Below are 25,764 nucleotides of genomic sequence, written 5' to 3' on the forward strand. Positions count from 1 at the left end.
GCAGGTCTACCAATGAACAAAATGACTCGCCTACAATCTGTATTGAATGCTGCAGCGAGACTTATTTTCGGAATCTCTAAGTTCAGTCATATCACTCCACTACTTCGGGAACTACACTGGCTATGTTTTCCACAGAGGGTCGAATACAAACTCTGTTGGCTTATGTATAAGTCACTGCACAACTCGGCTCCGGAATATCTAAGGGAACTATGCATTCCAGATGAACTAGCTGACAGGCGTCTCACGCTTAGATCAGCTACGTCTACGGCGAGAGGAAAAGTTATTATACCTCTACGCAAACAGCGCACTAAATTTGGTGAACGCGCATTTGCGGTCGCAGGCCCTATGGCATGGAATGCTCTCCCAGCAGAGGTGCGAGGCTGTGAAAGTGAAGTGATGTTTCGGAAAAAACTTAAAACCCACTTGTTCTCTAAATCATTTGAATAAATCCGTAGCACGTGACAACAAAATAAATTATTTTAATTAAATTACAAATTTAAAAGCTTCAATTAAATTAACTTAATAATAGAATCACCATGTAAAGCGCCCTTGAGGTATTTTATTACAAAAATGGCGCTATATAAGTTATCCATAATAATCCATAATAATAATAATCATTAAAATTAATAAAATGTACAAAAACAAAACTCGTATGATAATTTTAATTTGGCATATGAATTGTAAATTAAAGATAAACATAACGGTTTAAGCGACATTAAAATATGTATACATATAATATTTCAAAATATATAATAATGAAATAGTGATTAGGATAAGAATGGAAAGCAAAAAGAGATTCAATAAATTATTTCATTTAATGAATATAAATATATATTATATATGCATCAAAAGTCTATGTGTCCAGGCGGATGAATAATACAGTTATGTGTGTGAAATAGAACCAGAACCCTGGACAAGTTTTTTCAGTCGGTGGCTGCTCATAAATCCTAAATAAGGAAATCGAGTAGAGAAAAGTCTGCCTCGTTGTGATATAGTTGACGTGTTCTTCTGCCATTCTTGAGGTCCCGGGTTAGATTCCTGGCAGGTAGGACACGAAATATTGATTTTAATTGTTGTTTGAACCGCAAATATTTTATTGTTCCTGGACTGGCTCCTGAAGCGTAAGGCGGTAAACCTTCATATAACGATGATCGAACTACGGTAGATTTGTTTTACCAATCCAGTACCCTGTTATATTTTTTTTGCACCACAATAGGCCAGAAGGCCCAATAACAGTAGGGAATTACAGCACAGAACGGCCAGGCTTGCAAAAAAACATGTTTAATTTTTGTGTTCTCACCGGAAATCGAACCCGGAATCTTCCGTGATTAAGTGTCTTAACCATTACACCATGGTGGCCGCAAATGCAGCCCTGAGTACGATAGGATGATGATGATTTGAAAAATCCCCTCGGATTTGAAATGTCAAATCTCGCGCTTATATTTGACAGAAGATATCGACGCACGTGCCTGCGCATGCGCAGTTTATACTTAAACTACCGCCATCTTACGGAATACAGCGCAAGCTCTATCCTAGCGGCAACGCACCGAACTAACTCAACCAGTCTTCGGAAATTAGCGTCCGCGTAAGCATGTATATCGCGTTAACTTCTAAATTACACGCAATGTTTTTACGAAATGACCATTTAGCCGGCAGTTTTTCATTTTTGTGAGACGCGTAATCGATCGGGGGGAGAATTAGGATTATTTACTTGAAACAGCATTGTGTTTTGTGGCAGTGTAAGGGAAATTAACATATTTTTATCTCGTGCGTGTAGACTTTGTTGTCATACTAGTATTGTGTCGTGTGGTGTTGTGAACGGAGATTACTTGTCAAACTGTGCCTGTTTTATCAAAAGCTGACTTACTGGGATTAATACAACATGAGGCGAATAAGTGGTGAGTTAAAATAATTCATTATGCTCACGAATTTTTAAAAATCCTTCAATGCATACGTTTGTGCAATATACAATCACGTTTGGTTGTCTCTAGGAGCGTTAACCTCCCCCCTACATAATAATACTATAATGCAAGTATTCTGGGGTAGATTTTCGAGCTACGCAGACCCCTAATCTCCAAAAATCTAGTATTGGCAATCTTTAAACCCACCAAAAAAGCGTGTGCGTATTTTTAAAATACTTAAAACATACCTACCGTTTTAATAAAAATACTACCTAAATAATATACTTAGAAAATATATTTTTTACTTGATATATCCTAGAAAAATTTATTTAATTGTTTTTTTTTGTCGATAATATACGTTTACTTCCTGTTATATTTATTCATTTAAAATTAAACACGTTTAAATATATGTGATCTTATTCAGGTTTTTTTAGGCTGTGCCCATGTCAAGCCATAATAATAAACAATAAAAAATACTATGTAAATTTAATTAGATTAAAATATAATGACATGTGATGCAATATAATAACAATCCAGAAAAATGAGGTGTAAGTAATAAATAATAAAATTCCAAAGAATACAATTTAAAAATGATAATCAAACAAAAATATTAAAATACAAATTATACACATTTAGATTTATACATAATCAAATATACAAAATAACAGTATCATTGTAATCATCAAAATAATAGTACAATAGTAAAATATAGTAGTATTGAAAAAAAAACAAAATCATAGTACCTATCATTGAAATCAATAGAAAATGAATATATATTTAAAAATAAAACATAATTGAAATCATAATTTGGTTTCTAGAAACTCACTCTACACTGTAGTAAGAAATTGGAGTAAAAAATAATTTGCCAAATAAGATTGAGTACTAAATTAATTAATACAAAAATACATAATGAAAAAACATAAAAATATCGAGATATTTTTTTTTATTTACAAACAGTGCACGAAAAAAAGTCATACTTTTATACAAAAGTATTGAGTTTTTTATTGCTTCTTCTCAGTAAAACACTTGACAAATTTACTATGCTCTATGTTTACTTTTAAAAAAATTATTTATTGATTTATATTCCACTCGTCCATGCGCTTTGTAGCTGCACGACAGTTGGTTATCTAGCTTCCATACGTAAATGTTATCAACTATAAAATACCTCAATTTTATAAATGGGGTCTAGAATTTCAACCGTCCATGCGCTAGTAGCTGCTCTTTTTATTATTATTATTTATTTTATTTTTTTAAATTTTATTAATAAACTAAATTTTTTTATCAATTTTTAAAATGTGTAAACGGGGGCTAGACCGTCCATGCGCTCTGTAGCTGCAAGATGTGCTGTAATCAAGCTGAAAGATGGGCTGAGATATTTATTTATTGTACTGCGCCCTTGAGGGGATTTTCACAAAAATGGCGCTGTATAAATTATCCAACTATATGTATATATACCAAGTATCTAAAGTAGTTGTATGTCGTAAACAAATAAATAGGTTCCTATTTGATACTTGTTGGATTTGGGCCCGCCATGTCTTCTCAGTCTCCCTCTTTTCCTGCATCGATCAACGTTCAAAATCATGATGTTCAAAAATGATAAAGTCGAAAACTAGTTTTTTTTTCTAAATGTTTTTTACAATAATTTCGAGTATCAGTTCTGCCTCAAATGTATCAAAATCACTTCTAATTGCGCATAAATGTAATGTTTTTAAATTGCTAAATTTAAAATTTGTCAAGTCTGTTCTGCTTCAATTCAAAAACTCAAAGTCTCATTTACTTAAAATTAACAAAAATGAACATGACCGTTTTTTAATATCACCCCCTGAAACGTTATTTCGCTGTCCATTCGCTCTACCAACAACCAAGCTCTTCTTCATGTCTAAACCGACGCGCATTCTTTCTTGATTTTGTCGATGATGCTTGTCTTAATCGTCTGATGCATCTCGGTATTTGTGCACCTATCGTATATAGTTTTACCACATATTCTCCTGAGAGATCGCATTTCGACAGCATCCGGCGTACTTGTATGTATGTTATTTTTTTAAAGGAATAACCCGCTAAGTCTCCATTTTGAGGCTTGTCAGCAGGTAAGATAGAGAGGGAATTTGGAAGGAGGTAATAAATAATACACCACAACACCCAGACCAATTGAGAAAATAATCTTTCTTGGATTTTTTTTTTGGCTACTGGCGGGGATCAAACCCGCGACGCCAGTTCCACAGTTGGCCGTCTAATCAACTGCGCCACGGCGCCTGTCAATATTTAATAGAAGATTATATAATAACATAAATTAATAAAGTAAAAACATTATTTATTGAGTAACTTCAGCCCTACGGGAAATTTGGTTAAAAATATGTTTTCTTGCTTGCGGTAAAAAGTAGAACAATTAATTGTAAAATAATACAAAATATTTTAATAAAAACGCACTACTTTGAACGACGTCACTGGTTCATATGCACCAACCAATGATATGAGAGCTGTGAAGGATTTCCCGATATACCGTAAACGAAGCAATCGGGAGAACTGACTAAGAAAAACGTCACACGCGGAGCTATTTCAGAAACACAAAACTTTAAAAAATCATAGCGCTGATTATACGATATATAAAAATAAAAAAAATATTTCAAAATGCTGAACTTCCTCATAGTAAAGATTTTGTAAACGACATAAAAGGTACCATCTGCCCATTTCAGGTTCAATAGATTAAAAAATAAAATAATAACAAATATGTTCACTCCATATTATAATCATTTATTGATAACGATTATTAATCTAGGTATTGTTCTGTTTACATTAACTGTTAATAAAATAGATAACTAACTATAATTATAGAATTGGATCTCAATCAGTTTTGGCCTTCCATACATACTTCTTAGTGGTTGATAGGTGATAACCTTCAAGTCTACTTCAAAAAGCGTTAACCTAAAAACAAATTAAAAAAATATTAGTTTCATCAAAGCGCATTCAATTTCGTGATTCGTCGAGAAGACGAGGCAGTGAGACCGCAGTAGTTGGAGTTTAAACAAAAAGAGCGAATGGACAGAAAATTTCAAAAATGCCCTTAATCTTAATAATAATAGTATTTGGCTTAATTATATAGCGCCATTTTTGTCAAAAATCATCTAAATGGCGCTTTAAAATTTTATACGTAAACTTACATTCTAATTATTATTATTATGGATAACTTATAAAGCGCCGTTTTCGTAATATAATACCTCAAGGGCGCTTTACAAAGTGATTAAATAAAGATATAAATTTAATTTTATCCTTTTTAATTTAAGAAAAAAATGTACTTTGTAACCGCATGCTAAGGATTTATTTATTTAACCCTTCATATACATATACAATATATATATATATATAAGGGCGGGCATATTGCCTTAATGCAATTTCTTCCTACCTACCCAAACCGTTCAGTTTGAAATAATTACAAATTGCGTAGACATATTGAATCTTACAATTTTATACAAAAATTAAAAACAAAGATTAACTAAAAAAAATTATTTTAAAACTTAACACTATACTACGAATATAAAAAATGAACACTATAGTATGAAGAGTGGATAGGGGGTGGGAGGGAAAGAAGAAGGATAAGGGAACAATAGAAATATTTAGATAGTGTTTTAAAAAATGACAATATTTAGAAATTTATTCAAATGATGTAGAGAACAAGTGGGTTTTAAGTTTCTTCCGAAACATCACTTCACTCTCGCACCTCTGCTGGGAGAGCATTCCATGATGTAGGGCCTGCGACCGCAAATGCGCTTTCGCCGAATTTAGTGCGCTGTTTGCGTAGAGGTATAATAACTTTTCCTTTCGACGTAGATGAACGAGTAGCTGATCTAAGCTTGAGACGTCTGTCTGCTAGTTCATCTGGAATGCAGAGTTCCCTTAGATATTCTGGAGCAGAGTTGTGCAGTGACTTATTCATAAGTCAACAGAGTTTGTATCCCACCCTCTGTGGAAAACGTAGGCAGTGTAATTCCCGAAGTAGTGGAGTGATATGACTGAACTTAGAGGTTCCGAAAATAGGTCTCGCTGCGGCATTCAATACAGACTGTAGGCGAGTCATTTTATTCATTGGTAGACCTGCGTAGATACCATTACAATAATCGACTCTAGAGTCTAGACACGACAAACGCATTTATTAATTGACTGGCGGCATCAACTGGCAATTTTTTGCGTATGAATTTAATCTGTATCAGCTGGTAAAAGCATGAACTTATCGTTCTATCAATTTGAGCGTCAAGAGAAAGGTCAGAATTAAGGAAGACTCCCAGTAGTTTAACGGCGGGTAAAGCGGTACTCCTTACATCAGGAAGTGCCGTATCCTGAATCAAATTCTATCGTCTGGCTGAAGCCATCCATAGTTATTCCCTAAGCTAACATCACATATTATTGATATATTTTATAAATTTATTGCATATACTCGTATAAGTATACATGTTTACCCGGGAATCTATATAAAATTAGTGAATTAGAAAATTAATACGGAGCGTCCAGTTTTGAGCGTATCCATCTCCAATTACGCGCTCCACCCTTACAAGACAAAGAGACTTGATTTGTTAGTTCCATACGAAGCACAATATTGATATAATAAAATAGGATTAAATTCACTAGTAAAATATACCTTGATAAAGAAGCTTTGAAACTGGTCGGTAGAAAAAATAAAAAATAAGTGGCTTAAAACAAAGTTGTTATATTTATTTTATTGTAAGCAAATCACGCAAATTTGTCTGTGACGATTAGAAATCGTGACGGAAAAAGCCTGCAGATTAATTTAAACATCATTGCAATCTTTTACTAAAAAAAATTCGAAAAAATGAATTATTATTAATTTTATGGCAAGTAATTAATTTATCATAGAAATAAAAGACGAGTGATGTAAATTCACACATATGGAATAGCCAGCGACGGGTTCTCGCTAGCGCCACGCCGTTGAATAAAATTAAATGTATTCATACAAAAAGATTAAGGATTTATTACTTCAATAAATTACTAACAGATTCCACCACGAATTTTCACTAACAAACTTGAGTGTTTTATACAAGGTATTTATTCATTTACTTTTTATGTATGGACGTTACAGATATTTTAACCCTTGGTCTTTTAATGATTATTTTTAGTTTGCAAATAAAGTTTTCACGACTCCCGTTCTCCGTTTATGTTGAGATATGTTTCTCATACACAAACGCTGTTTTCAGTACAATATATCCGGTTCTCTACCTCATCAAAAATTCAAACCCGTGATCTCTGCTCTCAACGCCCATAAAACCACGAACCTTTCGATTCTTATTGCTACTGTAAGCATTTACGTAAATTTTTACCTATAAAACACGGTTTTTATTACTAGAGATGATGTTTTTCTCACGGCTGTTGTATCTTAGTTTAATGCCTACTCTTTGCCAGAAAACGATTTAAAGAATTGACATCTTTAGAAAAAAAAACATTTGCATTCTTGTTATCCAAAAATTTCATTTTGTGTTAGTCGTAAAGAACCATGTTAGAAAATGTGTTTGTACGTTTATGATTTATTTTATCAAATGTTTATTTAAAAAATGTTGTTGAGTTTGTTTTGTAACGTATTAAAGCTGACTCCGGAAATGGCCTTAGAAGGCTTAATTAATAATGTCAACAATTATAAAAATGTATGTCTGAAAATAAATGAATAAAAACAAAATAAATTTTAAATCAACAGCAAACAAAAGACACGGTAGTATAAAAACATATCCATTCTTATACCCGTTTTTTTTTAAACCGTCACTTTTGATTTACGTTACTATACTTAAGGAAACGTATATCCTGAAAATGTGTAAGTACATTAAATCATACTAACTTGGTACTTAAATCAAACTATCATTATTATTTTAATTTATTGAATAAATTCTAAAAATTAAAGATTAGAAAAATGAAATCCTTTGGTACGTATAATATTTTTATTTATTTATTTTATTTTGAATTTTGAAGTAGGGCACACATAAACTAATTCTTATGTGTGCTCTTATAATAACAATTTAATAGATTGGAGAACATTTTAGAGAAGGGAGATACAACAGAGATGGAGAACATTTTAGAGAAGGGAATATGGATGTCTAGGCATTTATAGGGTTTATGACCTGTCATTGGTTGATTTGATTGGCCATTTTCACACTGCGTAACATACACCATATTTCCTTCTCTAAATTGATTTTTAATATTTTGTTGTAATTTGTTAAACTTAATAACTCTTTAAGTGGTGAAATACAATATTTTGTCTACGAATATTTGTCATACTCAAAATATTGCAATTTTATTTTTATTTTCTTTCGTTCAGGAAACATACAGTACGGTTACATAGTTTTTTATTTTACACAGTTAGACTTAACTCTAATGGACCAGTGAAGTTTCCATATTATATAATAAATATTTGTGAGGTTATCAATGAAAGTACAAAAAAGAGAAGGAAAAAAACATAAATGGAAGTTGTTTAAAAATTTAAATCAAAGTAAAAAAGTTATTTAAAAGTTTGTAGTTAGTATTTACAAAAGGAAATAATATTAAAAATGAAGAAAATTTTCTTGTAAAAGTAATCAAAAAGTAAGAATTAAAATAAAGAATGAATGAAAAACATGCTCAGATGTAAAAAAAAAAAACCTTTTTAAAAAACGAAAAACATAAATATACACATACATATTTTAAGAGATTCAAAGAAACGATGAAAAGAATCTTTAAATTAAATATAAGACAATAATTTTAAGTAAATTTAAAAAACATCTTCAAAAATAATGACACACTATCGTAAGAGCAGCAATATTTTGATTTTATACACATACACAATATAAGTTATTAAAAGTAGTTTAAAAGTATAAAAACATGTCAATGCAGCAGAGAAAAAAGAAAAAATAACAGGTAATGCAAGTAATCTTTGAAATTTGAAAAAGCAATATAAGAAGAAGATTTTAAACCAAAGATAGTTGATAAAATTTCATTAAAGCAATTTTAGTAGAGAAATTTTATTGAAAATAACAATATTATTGTATGTAATGTGAAGTGATTTAAGGGAAAAAGGGATCAGCGGAAGTTTTATTCAAAAGTTTTCAATGCACTATTTTTAAATAATTGTAATCCTGTATTCATCAATGGCCACGCTTCGACAACTTGACTGAAATTTAACTAACAAACATCTCCACTGTTAAATTTATCATTATAAATAAGTATTTATATAGTAAATACATTGACATTTATTGATGACCTTTGCTGCGTCTATGTGAATACTTAGTATATCACTGTGATAAATAATTACTATCCTACATTTTTAATCAACACATAATTAGATATAAATTTATAAATATTAATTATCCATTCTTAGTTTTACCGGATGTCATTAAATGAATTTATTATTACAAGTCGCCAATATAACTGATTAATTTGAAGTGCATTAATTTATAATCTGCAAATGTGTTTAAAGAAATTTTCTTGCTGACACAAGATCTTGCTTTTACATTATAATAATATTGGAAAAGAAAAAAAATATATTAAGTACTTACTTTATTTCGTTTTATTTTGTTTGGGAAACCGACAGTTCTCCATCTATATTTTTTCTTTATATATCCTATGTTTTTATTTTTCTTTCTCGTGTACTCGTATTTAAAATTATATAAACTCTTATACATAAACATCTAGAACAGTGTAAGTCACTCTCCAAGCACAAGAGTTAGTCTCTTTTTGGAGAGTTACAGTGATAACATTTACTAGATGTGTAACAGTAGATATGTTTAGCATTTTACAAAAACATGAACTTTTTATGAAATTTATTAATAAAAAATATAAATAAAATATTTATAGTAAACAACAGATATTTTACAAAGTAAAAAATCATTTTTTACTTTATGGTACGACATTTTACACTTCATCATCACTCTCTTTCCGCATTAAATGGTTCATAGGGTACTGTTTGGTACACCAATCTATGCGTATCTGGGTTATTTTTGTTTCATGAAGGTGAGTTGATTAGTCTTACGCTTTAGGTACCAGTCCAGGGACTATGAAATATTCTGGTGTGATAAAACAACAACAACAACAAACCATCACGCCGTTTCCCCGTAGGGGTAGGCAGAGAGGATAGAACGCCATAACACTATCTTGGCATACAGACCTCGCTTCCTCTACATTCATACATCTTCTTATGCACGCACGCCGATTATTCCTACTTTCGACATGTCCATCTTCAAGTATTTGATGGACTTGATCGTGCCATGTCTTTCTCGGTCTTCCTCGTTTTCTGCATCCATCAACATTTGCATCGTAGATCCTTTTAGTCGTTCAATCGCTGTCCATTCGCTCTACATGTCCAAACCAACGCAGCACCCCTTTCTTGATTCCGTCAATAATGCATGTCTCAGCCTTACACACTTCACGGATCTCGACATTTGTGCACCTATCATACATCGTTTAACCACGCATTCGCCTGAGGGATCGCATTTCGACAGCATTCAACCTACTTTCATCATTATTTTTCCAATTCCATACTTCGCTCCCATACATTAGAGCTGGAACTAGAACTCCGTTGTGAACTGCTAGTTTAGCCTCCTGCGATAAACATTTGTTTGCCAAAGTAGATTTTAGTGCACCGTTCACCCTGTTCCCGGCACTCACCCTCCTTTCAATATCTTAGGGTGTGATAACCCCCTTTCAAATAAATATTTCTCTTCAACCATGTCAGCCTCGCGGTGTAATGGTCAGCGCGTTTGCCCACCATGCAAAAGGTCTCGGGGTTCATTTTACACTTGTTTATTTGTAAAAAAACCACTTTAACTTTAGAGCTATACGTCGACCGGTTTTGAGGTTACTTCTTCGGCATCAGGACTTGAACTAACTTAGAATTTCGTTTATGTTCAAAGCATTAACTTTGTGGTCAAACATTTTAATGTTAGTATATATTAGTATCAATCCACTTACCGACTTTTTATGTCTACCGGTTTTGAGACGTACCGGTCTCTTCGTCAGGACACTCACTACTCCAACATGCAAATACTTTTATCACTTTTACCGTCAACATATTTACATAGTATGTACGAAAAAATACATGAATTCATGAAAATTAAAACCAATTGAACGTAGTAACGCAGAAAGCACCCAGTCAACAATTTTGAAAAAATGAAATATTTGTGTGATCGAATCCAGGAAGGTTAATTTTATTATCTGCTCAAAACAGGTCGCTTTCATACAAAAAAAACTGTAATAATCACCTTCTGAAAATTTCATGATGTCAAAATGACATAAAAATCTGTCTGTCATTAAAATCATTAAATCTGGTCATATACATAGTTTAATTATTTTTTTGTGTTATAAAAACACGAATGAATGCATTATTTATGTTTATTTAAATTTATTTCAACAGAAAAGGAAAACATTTTTGAGAAGGGGAATATGGAAGTCTAGGCATTTACAGGGACGAATCTTACCCACGTGATAAAGGTTTCAGCTCTTTTACTTCACAAAAGTCAACAGATGGAAGAGTTGAGGAAATGTGGACGTTCAAACATGGGTAGAATAGTGAATGTTACACATTATTTAAAGTGGCCACTTATACCAGCCAATGACCGGTCATAAGCCCTGTAAATGCCTAGACTTCCATATTCCCCATCTCAAAAATGTTTTTCCTCTCTGTTGAAATAAATTTAAATATGAACAACTCCCTAGGGAGGAAATCCAGCCAGTCTGCAAGCATTTGGACATACTCAAACATTGTTGCATTATTTATCATTTGCCAAAGTAAAAAACATTCCAACTGTTGTGTATATTAGATTATTCACTATTTTCACAAATAATAATAACGCAAATGTATGGAAACCCTTTTAACATTTTATTATTTAAAAAATATTAAACCACATTATCCTTACAAAAAACATTTTTATGATTGATAAATAACACTTATTTTTTATTGATTACTAAGAGTGTTTCTTGGATAAAAAATTCGGTAGATTTATTATAGTTTTTTTTCCATACAAAATTTGATGTCATACCATAAATATACTTAGGGGCAAACAAATGCTTGTGCATTTTTAGCATTAAAAAAATTTATAAAAAAGAAGAAAAAAAAAAGTATTAAGAACACATTTTTGTCGGCCTCGTAGTGTAATGGTCAGCGCCTTTGCTTACCATGCACGAGGCCTCTGGTTCGATTTCCGACATGGTTGATTTGAAATATTTATTTAAAAGTGTGTTTTTACACTAGAATATTTCATAGGACCTGGACTGGTACCTGAAGCGTAAGACTGATCATCTTACCTTCATGTGACAAAAAACATGCCAAGATACGCTACGATTCGTAACTATGCTTAACACTCTTTCCTCTATCTTTCTTGCTCTAACTACGAGTATAATGCTTTTTTTTTGCTCTAATTACAATGCCCTTAATTTATATAAATTAATAATAAATTAAGACTCATTCTTTCTAGCTGCGCTACGATCCCACTTGCTAGTTAATGATGATCACACTTACACACACCTGAACACTTACTCTCACTTAAATACACACAAACACACCTCTACACTTACTCTTATACAAATACACATAAACACACCCTTTTGTTGTACCACAATTTAATATGAATGATTTTAATTTAGAAACTTCGCTGGTCTGTCTTTAAACCGTATATTTTTTGTGTTATTATATCATTGTCGACTGTTAGTTTCTGTAAAAAAAATAATTTATTAATAAATTTTTCCTTTTTTCTTTCACTATCATTTCTTTTCTTCTACATTTGTTTTATTTAACATAATTAAAAATATTGTGTTAAGTGTGTACGTGAGTGTCCTACACTTATATACTAAAATTGTCAATATCTGTGTACATACTGTTTAATAATTAAACAATTCTTTTAAAAAAATTGTATTTTAGAAAACTAATTTGTCTCTCCTGAAAACTTAGGTTTTTGGAGATACTGTTGTTTACTTCTGGCTTACAGATATTAATGCCATTATAGATTGTCGAATAGCTATGCCTATAGTTGGTTATTACAGATAGCTCAATTTTGGTAATATATTGCTGTACAGCTCAAGGGCGTATTACAAAGCCTATACTTTAAACATAATATATTGTATCGATCATAATATGCATGTCCAGCTCGAAAGATTGTTGATATTAGTTTGATATATGGCGGAGGCGGCAATATAAACATATTACAACTTACAAGTCACTATTTTTGATTCAAAGTTTTTTTTTTTTTTGTTTATTTTTTAATTTGTCTTTGAGACCATCGAGCGCTTTAACCTACAGTCCTTAAAATATAGCTTGATAAAAATGACATTTGTCCGAAAAAGTGACGACATAACTTTGTAGTTACGTCTAAAGAGTTATTTATATTGAAACACGAAAAATCATTCGTATCTGGCGTGTTTTTTTTTTTAATACAATGCTTGAAGCATAAATAATCATAAATATATAAAATTAGCTTTAAAACTAAAATAAACCTAATTATTAACGAAGTTTTTACAAGGTTACAACAAATTAATCAATGTAAATTGATTGAATCAAAAAATTAATTCATATGATGTTGTTCATGAAAAAAGTATAAATGTCTTATTTTTTTGTGTATAATTGTATTCAACACACGATAATAGGCTTATTTTTGCGTTTTTATATCAATTTCCGGAAACAGAGTTTCATGTTTGCATGAAAAAACTGATAAAATCGATTTGATCGGTACATGATCAGTGATCAGTAATTTATCATCACTATTAAAATGAGTTTGACAGCTGTCATTTTAATCAAGCTAAATTTTAAGGACTATAAGCGGCTGTCAACAAAAATAGTGAATTTTAAAACACGTTTCTTCCAGACGCGTTCCGCCCATACATACTGTGGATGCGGCGCATCCCCTGACTATTTGAAAATAATAATACGTAGTTTATTATTAAAAATTCAAAATATGAAAAGAAAATGTTCAAATATTCCTAAAATTATCATATTCCGTGATTTATATTTTAACGTACTGAATATCAAGGTACCTCATGATAGTATTCGTTAGATTCGCTGGAATCTGGATACTTATTTTCATTTTGAGTCCATTCCTATTACAAGTTATCGAATTTCCGCGCAAGCGTATTAAAGTTCATAGAACAGCGTAAAGGTTACTTATACCGTGACTGTGAGAAGCTGTTTCTGAAAACGTGAACACTCTTGTTGTTTGGCAGTTAGCTTATTTACTATACGACCTAACTTTACTGGCTATTTGGATTTTTGTTTTTTCTTCAAGCCAGTTCAATTTTTTAAAGCGAAAGAATATATTCTATGTTGTCATATTGCTCTACAAGACTCGTAGAGATAAGGGCATCCAACCCTTGTAATGTAAAGAAAAAACGAAGAATTTAAATCTTAAATTTAAACCTGAAGCGCACTTTATAAAAGTGATTCTGGCTTTATTTATGATAAATTTTATTAAAATATTCACCTATACCTATGCACTATCATGCCTATTAAAAGTAAAGACATGATTATTTTTTGTCAGCTTCCCTACTGATAATATTCACCGCTCGCGTCTAGTATCTTTGTTTTTATCACTTCTAATACTCACCGGCTACCGGATTTTGTCTTGACCAATATCGTCATGCTGACGAAACAAAATCTTATAATATGTCAGTCAGCTGGAAAGTTCTCTGAAAGCCATGAGCACTTTCAATGTGCTGGAAGTCGATATGATACCAAGTGGATTGCTGCACAGGTTACGCAGAGAACCAAATTGTAAAATTAATCTTTTTTTTTAATGCTTAATATAAGTTTTCTTCTTCGTGATACATCAATTTTGTAACCAGTAAACCCACAATTTGTTAGCGTTAAAACAGGCTCTTGTCTAGCTAGGCGGCAAATAAGTAATTTCAGCTTTACGGAAAATTGGATACAAAAAAATATTTTCTTATGCGCGGTAAAAATTAAAGCATTAAATTATGCGGCAAAGTTACTTGCAACTTTACGAAAAAAAATTTAAAAAATATTTCAAACAACCGAACTACTTCGAACGATGTCACTAGTTTATATAAATCAACCAATGATACGAGAGTTTTGTGTTTCTGAAATACGTCTCAAGTTCTCTTCCGCTTCTTGTCGGTCAGTTCTGCCGATCGGTCCGTTGACGGTAAGTAAATCGGAAATGTTCAACGAAAATTTTTCAAATACCTAGATTATAAAAACAATAAAACGCTCTGCACTTACAGCTAATCTGCTAAACAAAATGGATTTTTACCCCTGAAAATAGACGCACTATATCTGAATTATGCTATTCATATAAATTATAAAATAATAAATTAGACTATTTTAACCTAATCTCCAAAATTAATCTTAATGTCCCCTTTTGCGTGACAAGAAATAAGTATTTATTCCATCTGCCAGTCTGTAGCACTAACTACGCACAATACTCTTTCCTCTATCGTTCTTGCTCTAACTATAATGCTTTTTTTCATCTATTGATATATTTAACACGCCCCTTAATTTATTTAAAAAAAAAAAAATACTGATTCTTTCTGGCTGTGATACGATCCAACTTGCTATTTAATGATGCTCACACTTCCACACACCTGAACACTTACTCCCACATACACACGAACACACCTATACACTTACTCTCATACAAATACACATAAACACACCCTTTTGTTGTACCACAATTTAATATGAATGATTTTTATTTAGAAATTCGCTGGTCTGTCTTTAAACCGTATCTTTTTTGTGTTATTATATCATTGTCGACTGTTAGTTTCTGTAAAATAAGTCAATAAATCGTTCACAACTCTCTTTTTATCGGTTGCTTCATATGAATTAGTGACGTCGTTCTAAGTAGTTCGTTTTTATTATTTTTTCGTACATTTTCAAGAAACTTTGCCCTACAATTTGATGTTCTAATATTTTACCACGCATAAGAAAATATTTTTTTATCCAATTTCCCGTAGGGCGGAAGATCCTCATTTGAGAAACAAGGATGAAAATAGGCGGAATACCGTCGAAATGTGATTACTCAGGCGAATGTGAAGTATTTACGCAGATACAAGATATCTGAGATCAACACTTGTCCATGCGATGATGTTACTCTCCAAGATGTCTTCCATCTATTGATGCATTGCCCCTTTTTTAGTCTGCAGAGAATGCAACTGGAGGCGCGATGCAGAAGTCTAAATGAGGATTTACACGATGTTTATTGATTTATTTATTATATTTGGGAAATCAACAGTTCTACATACATATTTATAGTTAACAAACAGATATAGTGTGTAAACTCAGAACTAATAACAGATTTCTACATATTATACAAAACTAGTAAAGAAAATATATTACATATCAAAAAAATACATATAATTTATACAAATAAAAATGTTATTTTTATGTACTCGTAAATATTTTTCAATAATCAAAGATTTTTTAAATATTTATTTTAAGAACATTAAGTTACTGTAAATTGGGCGGAATTAGGACAAGAATGCTTGAAGAGAGGATAAGGAGGGAAAGGGAGATGTACATATTTATTATTATAATGTCTACTAAGAAACATAATGCATTTTTAGTGTAAATTTTAAATCTGACAGAGTGATGTTTGTGTAATCCAAATTTTTAAATTTTGTATTGTACATTGAAAAAGTCATACGAAAAAAAGCATTTTTAACATACGATGTTTTACTTATTGGTACATGAAACAGGTGGTACCGTCTACAAATCCTGGCTGGCACATGTATTGTTATAAAACTAAGTAGTTATGTACAGTCAACTATTGCTGTCATAATTTTGTAAAGCAGTAGTTGGTCCTGTAGTAATGTTCATGTAGTAATTAATCATATGGACTTGTCAGGAGAGATAACATTATACATGACAGATATAGTAAAGGCAATAAAAGGTATCAATGATAGCAGGACACCAAATGCCGAACACTCTCTAAGTGGATCGAAAGATCTGTTGACGAATTACAACAGTCCGCCTTCTCCTGACGAGTTTTCTGTGGTTTCCTCGTCACTAGAGCAAATGCGGAGAGGCTCCTGAAACAGGCCACAGTCGAAACCTCCCACCCGATCCTTACATAATATATCAACTAAATAACCAAACAAAGTTTTTCATTCCAGTAAATTCAATAGAATAAATTATTTGTTAAATTAATTTATTTTTTTGAAGTAAACAAATAAATAACTATCCCTTTGAAGTAAATATAGACCTTGTACATTACAAGCAAGGTGAAAGAATAATGCAACTCATTTATTTTTAAAAAAAGCGTTACTTACGTTTCGCCTGAGATATCGCATTTCGTCAGCATTCAGCGTACTTTTGTTCTCGTTTATCCTAAAGGAATCTTTAGGTTCTCATTTTTCTTCATTACCCAAATCCGTAATTTATGGCGTATGCAAACCTTTTAAGATTTGACATGCTTCGATTACATAAAGTCGTGATGACGCTATTTAGGTAATAGCGTGAAGACACTAGTAATTGAATATTAATGTTTTACTTATGTTTGACATATATTACAGGGTTACACAATACTTCTCTGTATCGTCGCGTCGTTTTGCACTCTTGCGACAAAAAACCGACAAAACGTTATGCATTCATACCCTGTCGCAACGTATCGCCGAACCCGAATTTATAATACGAATTAATAACAAAAATGTTCGCATATGTTTTTATAATTCATTCTACCAATGTGACAGAGAAACATGATACAGATTGCAGCCATAAAATTATTTTTTAGTACGTGATTACTATGCTAAATGTTTTTTTCTTAATTTATTGAAAACTAAAAAACATGTCCGTAACCAGCACCGCGATTATGAATGCTATCTTCATGGTACACTGCAAGACGGTATAAACTAACATAGTTTTTATGTAAGAAAATGTGTATATTTGTATGAAAATTCAAAGTGTCTTCTTCAGTAACCTGTATATCTTATTATACAGGTTACTGACGATATATATAATTTTTCTGTACGTGTGATGTTACTGATATTCTCCTAAACGGCTAAACCGATTTACGTGCGGTTTTCAGCGAAATGTGAATCTTTGTGCTGCGCGTGTTCGTAGATATTAAAATTGTCAATGGAATTTGTAAAAAAAAAGTTAGAAGCATAAATCGTTTTTTCATCGACCTACCAGGGTTGCATTCGACGAGAATGCATATTTATACAAAAAAATGCAAGAATGTTGTTTTATTGTGTTTCAAAAAAAGTTTGTTTTTTAATGTTTTCAAACAACATTCGCTTTTTATAGATCTCAATCAGATTCTTTCCTTACGATTCCTTATAATTTATTTCTTTTTACTGGATATTTGGTAATACTAAAATAATATTAATTGACGTTAAATACATTTTTGAAAATAGCATTCATGTATAAAGTGCACCCCTGTTGGTGAGAAGAGCCGAGTTTGACATTTGCAAAAATAATTATATCCTTTGTCCTTTCTTTCTCTTTATTGTGAATACCATTCTCTTGTAAAATCTGTTTAAATTGAACTTTGTCCGTCAATTAGCAAATACTTATTTTAACATCTTGTTCATCAATCATGAAACATTAAAACGTATGCCAATTAAGTTGTTAACTGCCCACTTCCTCGCCAGCAATAACAAAAGTGTACTGAACTCCAAACTACGTGTTCCGATTACATTATCCATAGACAAAACAAGCGTAGTCACCAAGATACGCTCCTAAACCGGTTTCGTAATTAGACGGTATTATGTATTTCTTTTAATGCAGGCTTAACTTTAATCTGGTAGTCAGCTGTCTGAATTTCACATCGCTAACCGCACGATTATTTTTGACTGTATTGTGGAACTATGAAATTAGTTAGTGATTTATGGAGCTGGATGAACGAACAAATTGGTTGAATTTTGAGAAATAAGAAAAAGATGAGAGTGATTTTAAGGTTACAGAAAAATAAGAAAGATTCTGATTGAAAGAAAAATATCCTTAAATTAATTACTCTCTAGGGGATAGAAAAGATTCATAATTGCATCACTGGTGAACAAATACACTCACAAAATAAATAAATATATATTTTGTATTTATTTTTATTTAAGAAGGTAAACATGATCAGAAAATATAAATTGAAAAATAATGAAACCCAATAAACTGCGAAACCGGCTTGTCAGCAGGTTTCTTATTTTTCCTTTACAAAGAAAAACTTCATAGAAATTATGTAAATTTAAAAATTAATATAAACATTATCAAGAACTAAAAGCATACGTATTTTCTACGAAAAATTTATTTACAAAAATTTAAATTGATTACTGTTAACATAAAGCCTTGTTACATATTAGCAATTAAATTATTTTTTTCTTAAAATTTTTGTCAACATTTTTTTTAAGATCTGCTTAGGAATCTTATTGAAAATTTTAGGAATTGTATAATTAAGTGTTCTTTGGCCATACATTTACAAACCTCGGTACTGACAAGCCTTTACGTTGTGCTAGCCTTGTATTATGTGAATGTAAATGGCTCTTCTGGTAGTTACTATCAAATCGGTATCTAGTAACAAATAAGAGCCATAGAATAGCATTTACGGACAGGCACCCTTGCTTTTTAAAATATTCGGGTACCTCTTCCTTGTCAATTCTAGCTGATATGTTAATTAATTAAAGAGCCAGTTTTGTAAAGATTGAATTTTTAATGTTGATTTTACAAGAAAGGCCCCAACTGGTAATACCGTACCTAATAATTGATTCCACTAATGATTGATAAATAAGTCTTAATGTTTTTATTGGTACAAAATATTTTATTCTAAACATGCTGCCTATATCAACATGCTGTCCTTAATCTTTAATTCAAACAATATTTAGCCGCAATAGGAGTACCAATGCAGTGCCCTATGCACTACTGGGTGCTGATCGGGAGATGATGATGACGATAAAAAAATATATATGCTTATCAAGCAGTAAGCATACTTGAATTCAACAAGGTCGTTTTTTGTATATCAAAGGCAAAAAATATTCCGCTAGATTCGCCTCGAGATCTCTATAGCGCGCTGCAAGCAAAAACAGTCATTAATTGTACCCAGTAAGAGTTATCGACGACCGCTTGCAATTTCACGATATGAATAAATAATTAATTACTAAAATATAAAAAAAAGACTATCGTTAGAGATAATATACACGAGGTAACAAGTAAAGATGGTACTTACGTAGTACTGAGTTACTGAATGATGAAATTTATTATCCTATATCATATACCTACATTTAATTATTAATTTATAGATTTATACAAAGTTGCTTTGACTGTCTAACTAGGGTTATTTACCCCGCTTTAAGACAGTCCACATATAAAAACAGGAATCAATACATAGAAAAAATAAATTCAAAACAATATTTTTAGAAAAGGGTAGTAAACGTAGTGAAAATATAGTAAAAAAACATAGTAACAAAGGAGTAAAGAAGATGCTAAAATTCGTCGCTCAAGAACATGGTAAAAGCTGAAAAAAAAAATAGTTAAAAACTAGTGTTTGTAATATTACAAAAACATAGTTAAAAACATAGCCTAATACAGAGTAAAAAACAAGTAAAATACACATTTAAAAAAGAAACAGTAAAAATCGAAGTAAAAGACGGTAAAAAATAATAGTAAAAAACATTTAACGACATACTAAAAAAAAAGTTAAATACGTTCTAAAAAAACATAGTAAAAGACGTAAGGATTAATTAATTAATTTAATTTTAAGGGACATCTTACAGAGTCTATTAGAACATTATTTAACATAAACTACGTAGTAAAGTTACAAAGCCTATCAAAGACATCTCAGTTGATTTTTATAATTTAAACCAAGGGCGATATTCCAAACGCTCTCGCGGCCGTAGAAAAAGCTTTTATATCGCGTATTTACTTACAAAACAGCACCCCAGGGCGGCGACTACTAACGCTGTCGTCATCGGTATGCATCGAGAAGGTATACTTAACTTTTGTACTATCTCTATCTACCTCGGTATGACCGAGATCTACCGAGATGTCGATACGTGTTTTCAAGGAGATATTGCCATCGATTATAAAAGTGAATTGGTAGGTAATGTGCCACATTTCTCAAATGTTCCTATTGCACCTAACGGCGCGTGCTCACATTCTTTTTTTTATGACAGGTTTATTTTATTTATTTTTTACAAGTGTATTTATTAACAGGCACCATAAAGTATTTAGAAGATATTTCTTCAGTCCTTTTTTTTCATTTGAAGACCTTTCATGTTAATGATGGTTTGTGGGAGATCATTGAACAACTTTGGAATAACGCAATTTAATGTTCGCTCTCCGAAGTAATTTGTAATTCGAGGAACGACCAGGGAGTCCTTAGTTTTTAATCTAGTGTTGTGAGTGTGGGAAACTCTTTTTTTATATTCCGGATCAACGAAGTGATCTACAATAAATTTGTAGTCACAAAGTTGTTTTACCGGAAGGACATTACAGAATTTAAAATATACACCTTCGGTCATATGTTTCGCCTCACGGATTATGCTATCTGGTAAATTTTACCTATATGAGACTGGGTCGATATAGGGTCGAGGAGGGAGGAAAAGTTATTATACCTCTACGCAAACAGCGCACTAAATTTGGTGAACGCGCATTTGCGGTCGCAGGCCCTATGGCATGGAATGCTCTCCCAGCAGAGGTGCGAGGCTGTGAAAGTGAAGTGATGTTTCGGAAAAAACTTAAAACCCACTTGTTCTCTAAATCATTTGAATAAATCCGTAGCACGTGACAACAAAATAAATTATTTTAATTAAATTACAAATTTAAAAGCTTCAATTAAATTAACTTAACAATAGAATCACCATGTAAAGCGCCCTTGAGGTATTTTATTACGAAAATGGCGCTATATAAGTTATCCATAATAAATAAATAAAATAAAAAATAAATAAAAAAGATACTGCATCTTCGTAATCGCTCGAGATAATCAATCTACGTATACCGTCATAGTGAAGGTATGGTCTTCCGATTGTACTCGCCCCCCTATAACGGACAAGAAATTAGTGGATAGGCAATGCCTATTTGCCTTTATTGTATGGAACGCTTGTCGCTGGTATACCTATACAGTATTCACCTTTAAGTTTACCTTTATCTTTTGACCTCAGTTACTTATTCCAATAATGTTTTAAGCGATGACGTTGTATATTTATTATCTATTAAATCTATCGTAAACTTTAAAAAATAGAGTAATATTAACCCCGCGGGGAGTCGTAATTTGGTTCAGCTATCAACATGGGTGATTTTCTAAGTTTATTGCTTTTCTTAAAGTAATGATAGATTGCAACGGTTTTATGAGATCAGCTAAACAGAGGTCGTTTTTTGCAAAGCATTACAAAAGTACTCAAAGGTCACTTCGTTTATTTATACTAAAAAAAATACTGGAATTTAAAAAGTATGTTCATTTAAATTATTATTTTTTGTCGATTGATTTTAAAAGTTCATATTCATTTTAATTATATAACCACTTTTTTTTCTAAAAATCAAATTGTGTTTTTGGCCAGTAAAATAATTTTTTTTTGGCTGTCTTAAAACTGGATTTCTTGGCCTAGTTAAGACGGTCTATTACTGTAATCCTTTTATATAAATACATATAAGATAAATTTGTATATTGAGAACTTCATATATTTATTTATTCATGGCCGTAGACAGCGTTTTTTTTTATCAAAAAAATTTTTCGCGTTCTCATGATGTACTCAAATATTAGAATTTTTGGGGGCCATTTTCAATGAGTTTTAGAGAACTCACTATTAGAAAATGGGAACCAAGTTGTGGTAGAGCGGGATGCGAAACTTAGACATTTGATCCGTGAGTCCGCGTCACTAACCACGTGACTACAACCCTCTCCAAATGTATAAATCTTTTTAAAAAAATACAAATCCTACATACATATTGATATATTTTTTGTTATTTTTTGATTTTTGAAGATCCTCATGACTTTTTACTCTGTTTTTACTATGTTTTACTATATATACACATTTTTTTTATTTATCACATTTTTAACTATGTTTTTTTTATTATTTTTCTTTTTACTATGCTTTTTGCCATACGTATATTTAATGATTTTTTTGCTTTGTCTTTTACTATGTTTCTTGCTTTGTATTTTATTTTTCACTGCGTATTCACTTGGTTTTAAAATATGTTTTTTACTATGTCTTTTACTATGTTTCTTACAAGGTGTTTTCTTTTTACTACGTATTTTACTGGGTTATTAAATACGTTTTTAAACTTTATTTTTTACTACATTTTTACTATGTTTTTTGAACTATGGTATTTTATTATGTTTTTTACTACGTCGAATACCTTTTTATATTGATTACTGTTTTTTATATTATTTTTTAGACTGGCTTAGAACGGGGTAAATAACCCTAGTTAGATTGTCAAAACAACTTTTATAAATTTATAATTTGATGTTTATAATATGATATAAATAATAATATTTTTATGTACACATAAGCACATCGTGTATGTTGTAAACGTTAGTATAAATAAATGAAAAAAGAAGCGAAATTTTTTAAAGGTTATTTTGTCGTAAATCAGTCTTAAACTCGCTTAACCTAGTTATCATAAAGTTTGTCTTATCTTCTTTGATGTAAAAAAAGCGCCTATAAAACTACCAATAAATATATTATGTCATCCGTCAGTTTCATTCACGAGACACTGAACAAATGGCGGTAATTCCTTCCACTCCCGCGAGATAAAACTTTGATAATTTCTTTCAAATTCAAATTAGAAAGCTATCGATTTTCCGTGTAATATGACGGAACCACCTCCCGCCCGTAAAGTTCAGTCGTCTCATCTTGAACTCACGTTATTATTTTCCAGACACGTTTTCCCGACGACCTAAGTACATTTTCTCGGAGTTATAATATATTCGTATGGAACTGCTGTGTGAGAATAGAGCAGTAGTTACTAACTGGTGTTGAGAAAGACTTTATTCTACTTTCTTGATCGGCTTTTACCCTGGTGGAATTTTAGGTAAAATGCCGATTAAGACCAGATATATTATATATTATTTTTTTGGTATGTTTTGTATATTATTATTAAAAGTAAAAATGTGTAACACGTCCATGAACAAATCAGCCCATTGCAGGTAAAGTGAACCAACTGACAAAACAGTCAAACTTTTGTGTTCAATGTTTTTTCTCTAATTTTAATTACTTACCTATTTTTATATTTTTCATTAACATGGATTTTTGTGATCAAGAACCAGCAAAAAAGGCATTTGGATTATACTTCTATACTGATTACAAAAATGTAATATAAGCGATGAGTTTACTTCATCTTTGAAATATCAGTTTGTTCACTTCACTTGAAATAGGCTCAAATCTTGTTATATAGTAAGTATGCTTGTCTCCAGAAGAGATTTTTCCAAAATTCCTTAGAAATATGATAAAAAATTATGGTGGGGATTAAATCAATTAAGGTGGGTTTATCCTTTGATTTATTTATCTCCAATAATAGTCTTTATTTTTAAAAGCGTATTCAAGCAATCAGCCCTATCTAAATTTGAATAAAATTGCATACCTGACCGGCGACCAACCTTTATTTATTTAGGAAATTTTAAATAGCGACATTTTTGTGAAAATCACTTCTAGGGCGCTGTATAATAAGCATCCCAACACGCTTTGCAGCTACAGAGCGCATTGGCGGTTGTAATTCTAGTACCCCATCCCCATTAATATAATTTTTATAATTATACAAGCGCTAGATTACCTTACGTCTTGTAGCTACAGAGCGCATGGGCGGTTAAAAATCTAGACCCATTTACAGTTGAAGTTAATTTTGATAAAATATGAAAGCTTAGATCACAAAAAGTCTTGCAGCCACAAAGCGCATCGACGAGTGGAATGTCAGCATATGTTTCACAAAAAAAAAATCCACGTTGACCATGCAGAGTTTACTGTATGTTTTATGAGCATCGAACTGTACCAGTCCAGACATGAATTATCCAAAAACATTCTAAGACATCAATTGTATTAATATCTTCATCTACTCCCAAACGCACACATTCTGCTTCAAAAATAGCCACAAATTAAGACACATTCGACGTTTAATTGTTGAATTTTAAAGCAAATTTTCCGCCATCTTCCTTATATTATTATGTTTATTTTACAATGTCATTTTAAGCATATATATTTTTTTTGCACCACAACAGGCCAGGAGGCCCAATTACAGTGGTGAATTACATCACAGAACACCCAGGCTTGAGAAAAATCACCTTTTAATGTTTGTGTTCTCACCGGGAATCGAACCCGGAACCTTTCGTGTGTGAGTCAAGCGTCTTGACCACTACACCACGGAGGCCGCCGTTTAGGTGTATCCTTCTTCGCTTTAGCAAAACTTTCCAAAATTCTATTAAAAACTTCTTCCGAGATTCTTGCAGTAGGAGCCTGTTGTTGTGTCTCCTGTGAAACTTCTTTCAGCAAATATCCTTTAAACTGCATATTTCCATCTTGATCTATGTACATATCACTTGTCTCCGATGTCACTGAGATCCATACTTGTCTTTTGAAGTGTATCGTTGATTTTTTATAAAGCTTGATTGTTTATAACTGCCTCGTGTAGTTTTGCCGGTTGAAGATTTTCCAGGATAAAAAAGGTATGTTTATCGGCATCCGTAATTGAGGTTCTGCAGATTATATTTGATTTTGGATCTTCACCTGCGTTCATCGTAAATTCAAATCTTAACTTTTCCATTGTTGTTAACAGCTGTTGAAGTGTTGTTTTAATTAAGGTTTTGCGAAACAAACACTAAATTGAGTTGCTCTGAAAAAAATATTTTTTTATTAAACAATGCTCAACCTATTTCACTAATACATCAAGTACGTTTAAAGGTAATTATAAGTCTTGCCTGAAAAGAGAAACAAGATTTAAAGCTATTATTTCACAAATTCCTTTACTTATAATATAGAA

At 31.6% G+C, this 25,764-nt stretch overlaps 1 pseudogene; it reads right to left on the reverse strand.

Annotated features, from left to right (window-relative positions):
- Nucleotides 1-24,171: 24,171 nt before the first annotated feature.
- Nucleotides 24,172-25,548, reverse strand: LOC148273030 (uncharacterized; annotated as a pseudogene).
- Nucleotides 25,549-25,764: the final 216 nt, after the last annotated feature.

This window comes from Micrasema longulum, unplaced genomic scaffold (assembly GCF_059751315.1).
Source record: "Micrasema longulum isolate JH-2025_06_02 unplaced genomic scaffold, ASM5975131v1 h1tg002101l, whole genome shotgun sequence".
Lineage (NCBI taxonomy): Eukaryota > Metazoa > Arthropoda > Insecta > Trichoptera > Brachycentridae > Micrasema > Micrasema longulum.